This window comes from Cucurbita pepo, chromosome LG18 (genome assembly GCF_002806865.2).
Source record: "Cucurbita pepo subsp. pepo cultivar mu-cu-16 chromosome LG18, ASM280686v2, whole genome shotgun sequence".
NCBI classification, from domain to species: domain Eukaryota; kingdom Viridiplantae; phylum Streptophyta; class Magnoliopsida; order Cucurbitales; family Cucurbitaceae; genus Cucurbita; species Cucurbita pepo.
The window spans coordinates 2,119,885-2,124,805 of NC_036655.1; the positions used below are offsets into that span (position 1 = coordinate 2,119,885).

General features: G+C 43.0%; 2 long non-coding RNA genes across 2 annotated transcripts; both read right to left on the reverse strand.

The window, feature by feature from the left end:
* Positions 1–1,036: 1,036 nt before the first annotated feature.
* Positions 1,037–2,538, reverse strand: LOC111779910. The gene is made up of 2 exons (XR_002812763.1): positions 2,462–2,538; positions 1,037–1,256 (listed from the first exon to the last, which is right to left on the reverse strand). It is a non-coding gene; the product is annotated as an uncharacterized LOC111779910 (long non-coding RNA).
* Positions 2,539–2,891: 353 nt separating this feature from the next.
* On the reverse strand, positions 2,892–3,428 carry LOC111779911. The gene is made up of 3 exons (XR_002812764.1): positions 3,310–3,428; positions 3,140–3,217; positions 2,892–2,917 (listed from the first exon to the last, which is right to left on the reverse strand). It is a non-coding gene; the product is annotated as an uncharacterized LOC111779911 (long non-coding RNA).
* Positions 3,429–4,921: the final 1,493 nt, after the last annotated feature.

Below are 4,921 nucleotides of genomic sequence, written 5' to 3' on the forward strand. Positions count from 1 at the left end.
TTTTCCAAGTCTACCTTACAAATACAACATACATGGCTTTATATAGCCTCAAAATGAAACTATTAAAGGCATTCCAAAAGTTGTAACATTCATACTTAATGGCCATAATTAGCCATTATGTAAATGTAACCTAAAGTAAATAAAATGTCTTAAAATACAATAACTCTAAATTACTCTAAATTGTAACCCACCCAAAATTTATAACCATCAAACTTCATTCCTCTTCAATGTGACATGAATTGCAACCTCTTTTGATAATTTTGACAACATTTTCTTCACATCTTCATTGAAGTATATTGTATGAATGATGTCTCTTGGTTCATATCATCGTCGGAGAAACGCCAACGAAGTTCATCCCCTGCTGAGACTTACACTCTAGAGTTCCTTCTTGGAGAGAAGAAAGACTCGTGTTGCCGAGGTCCCTTCTTTCGTCAAGATCCGGGAGAAATCCGCAAGGTAAGATCTCGAATGTTACTCTTCAGATCTGAGATCTTCGTTTGAAAATGGAGTGTTAAAGTTTACCATCTTCATCTAGGGAAGATCTGCCACTGATCTTGTGTGGAAATCGGACGAAACGTCGAGATCTGAGATTCTTTCCAAGAATGGTAAGGATGTTATCGGACCTCTTTCCGACGCTCATAACTCGTCGTATTATAAGTAAAAATCAAGTAAAAAATATTGGCACGTAGGTTGAATTAGGATCTAAAACTTGGTTGAAGAAGTCATTACAGTCTGGATTAAGAATCGAGAGATAGAAAAATGGAAAAAACATTGGAAAACTAATCGAAAACCTCGTTTTCTGCTAGGAGGAGAGAGAAGCCGACGGCGTGCCACGTGTCAACCGGCTAGAGGACCACGTGTGCCAACCACCTCCAGACACGCGTCTGTCACGACCCGATTTTCGAGGCTTCGAAGAATCGAACTCGTGACTAAAAGGACGAAATCGAAAACAAACAAAAAGAAAATAAAAGAAAAGAAAAGCAAAGTAAAAGGATAAAAATACCATTCAATTAAAACAAAAGAGGAAGAAGATTTGTTTCGAAAATATTACAAAGGAAATTGCAAATGTAAAAATGAAATACAAAATTAAAATCAAATATTTCAAATGGAAAATACAATTATGAAGAAAAATACAAAAGACTCTAAATATGAAAACGAACAAAGGACTCTAAAAGACCGACCAAGGACTGACGCTCCGGAACGACACCCCTCTGTGACCGCACAGCTCTCGAACACCTCCCCGTATCGACTGGTACCTGAAAAAAAAAGGGGAGAAAGGGGTGAGTATAAAAATATACTCAGTAAGCAGCCTACTTGTAGGCTCTTTTCGCATCCTTATCTTGGTAGGTAACCACGATCTTTCTCGGGTTTCTAAGGAGAGTGATCTAAGCTACAACTCTCCTTTCTGTATCATAAAAGGCTTGCCCATCTTATGCAGTGAAATGATCAGTGTCCTGAGGTGAGGCGCGACCTCATAAGCAAATCTGAGGGGATCGTATGGCTGGATCTGAATACGTGACTCTCTCTCTGAACATCATCCGTGGAGGTTAACTGACGACCCTCACACGGGACCATACATCCACAAAACGGGGTGCGACCCCCTATGTGCCGGTCAGCTACTGAGTCATCCTAAGTGGCTCCACGTCCCCCGCTCAGGGACGGGTTTCTACGACCCAGGAGTCCTGTTCAGAAGACCCCTTAGCTATCACCACTAGGCCTGGGCACCTGTCACACTTCCCTATCCGGATCTGCAAAGCTCAACGATCACCGTACCGGAGCTCTGTCTCGACGGTATGGTATCGGAGGAGAGAGGGAAGTGGAGGTTCTGATGACACTATCTTCACTGCTCAACTCTAACGGGCTACCTACAGTTACCGTGGTGACCTATTATTCTTTCTAGGGTGGAACTTGGTGCCTTAGACTTAGATTCGTGTTTCTCTAGGATTCTCGTGCCTGGTGTCACAAACCTATCGGGTTTGGAATTCTGGGTTCTGGTTCCGCCGGTAATCATTTCGCGGGTCTAATTGCACGGTATTCTAGAGGTCCCCCAATCTAGGGTCTCGTCTAGCCTACTTAGCCATAAGCGTCCTAATCTAAGCTCATAATTTCTTCCTATTCATCAAGAAAGATAATATAAGCAATCATCATACAATAGAGTTTACACGCAGCAGTTCATGCAAAATTATCAAACATGTTCAATGGGAAGATAACGTCCATCTTTACCCGGAGCGCAGATTTCACAAGTTTCCCCAACCTCCTCATGCATACATACATTATCAGAGTCTCAACCAAAACAGATTTAATACACATTTTGTATCTAGCTTTCCATAATCATCTTATATTCGCAGTTTCTATAATAACACGCTAAGTCGGGCTAGCTAATTTCATAGGTGGTAGCATGCATGCTTGTTCCTAGCGGTTCCTACAAGTACTGCTTGTGGAAATCCAAATGGCTACTTACTTGGTTGACGCGTGCCTTCCCAAGCTCGAATTATTTGCCGGAAAAGGTTCCAAAAATTCTGGAATTTCCTTGACATGTCCTAATTCACATAAAAATAGGATCAGAGTTGAAATCGGTGCGAAAAACAAGCAAACGGAGGTCGAACGGAGGGAAAAAGATCACCCACGCGCCTATACGCGCCTGCACGCGCTCTAGAGGGTGTTCTATGCGCGGATTCTACGCGTGCGTACCCACGTGCTTCTTTCTGTGCAGCTGCGGGTCGAGACGGGTCGGTTCGGATAGGTCGGAGCGGTCTCGGGCAGTTCGGTTCGCGTGCGGAGCGCCGGTTCGGACTCGGGCCGACCCGGTTGCACACGCCTGATGCGTTTCTCCAGCCCGCGGTTGCCACGTGTCGGTCGTCGGTCCTACCGCTCCTCCGTACGGAGGCTGACGTGTGGCGGCGATACCTTCTCTCTCCTGCATTTTTTCCAAATTTTCCAGAAACCGTGAGTTTTGCGTTTTCGATCCATTTTCTTCCGATTTTCTTATCTTTCAATCCGTAATCCATATCAACAAAGTTTCTTCACGAAAGTTGTAGATCTCATATTCTACTCCTTCGAAAGAATTTCCTTAAATTTTTCTGATGATCACAGATCTTATTATTTGAGTTCAAATTCGGAGAAAAATACGAGTTCTTACCGAAAATTACGTTATCTTTAAACTCCGATTCGAACGCCGATCTTGGCCGCCTTCACTCCAGAACTTAACCAGATAGCGCTGTTGAGGGTAAGAGTCCAAGGATCAACACAAAACGTTGCTAGCACACGAAAATCTTGATGACTTCTCAATGTAGATACTCGTGGACTAACCTGAAGTTCTTGAACGTTTTGTCGAAATAGGAAGGTGCGATTCGTGAGAGCACCTTGCCTCGAGCTATTTGACAGTTTAGATTGGGGACTCAGTTCTCTGGCGTCGGTTCTGATCTGATCTCCTATGGCGATTTGTCATCTCTGTTCTTCCTCTCTCCCAAACCCTAACTTCTTCTCCTTTCTCCATTCTCTCTTTTTTTCTTTTCTTTTCTCTCTCTTTCTTCTTTGAGCCCAAACAACTAGACCCCTTGGATAAGAGTAGGGGCAAAATGACCATTTTACCCCTATGTTGTTATTTTTATTTTATTTATTTATTCATCTAAAAATTCGGGTATTACAGCGTCGAATGCCGCCTGGGAAGATGCGACTCCAGCCTTCCTGCAACACACCCCCGACAACGAACCGCGACTGCAGAAAGTCTTGGGCGCGTGACACTCACGCATGGAACCTGCAAGTGATTGCATCCCGGCGGGTGGCTGGCGCGTGTAAGCCCGTTTTCGACCCGTTTGACTTCTGTTTTCCCTATTTTCCTCCCGATTCCAATCCTAACTCCATTTTATATGAAAGAGGGCCTAATTGAGGAAAAATCACTACCTTTCGATATGTCAATTGTGTGAAAACGCTGCATAAGGGCACGCATCATCCAGATAAGTCACCACACAGAATTTTAGGAAGAAATACTTGTAGGAGTCGCTTGGAATTCATCCATGCTAGTTTAATTATCTTAGGTCGTAGCTTCCCGTGATTGAATGTAGGTAATTGCTTATTAAAAGTAAGATGTATTGTGTGAATTATTATGAGAATTACCTGAGTATTGCTGTTGTGTTTTTAAGTTTCCGCTTATTATGTATATGTATATTTCATGCTGAAAGGAGGATGGGAAATTGTGAACTCTGCGCTCTGGGAGTTGATGGATGTTATCGCCCCGTTGCGCTTGTATGTTTACTTTGCATGAAAAATGTTTGATGATGTAGGATGATAGTTATGTACGTACTCAGTTAATTTTCATGACCCACATTTATGATTAAGTCTAGGGATTTGTGGTTAGAGTAACACGACACTAAGGTATAGACCTAACCCTTCCCCTAGTAGAGCAACAGACCGCCACGGCGTACGAACCCTCACTAGAGTACCCTTAAGCTACAAGTGTGTGATTGGTGTCATAGCTTCGTGGGGGACCAGGGAGTTCCTGATCAGAATCCGACTGCTCTTAGCCGTTTTAGCATGGAAAACGTGTGCCTACATCGTATATGATATGAATCCAACAACTGATCACGTGCCTGTACCCGAAGGACCGATTACAAGAAGCAAGGTTAAGAAGATTCAAGAGGCCTATACATTGCATCTTCAAAAGCCAGCTAGTGTATGATAAGCTTCTACAATGCTGGAATTTGCAAAGCTAGAGGTCCTTCTAGAATCCTTGCAAAACGCTCACAGAGAAAGCTAACTTAACGGATTGATTCCAACCAAGAGCTGGTTAGAAGATGAATGACTCTTAGATCGAACTTGGAATCTATGATGGTCACTCTTAGATACCAAGACAATTCACTCCAGAATTAGCTTGATCAAAACTAATTCAATGAATCGGTTTAAACATCAAACCTAAAGCAAG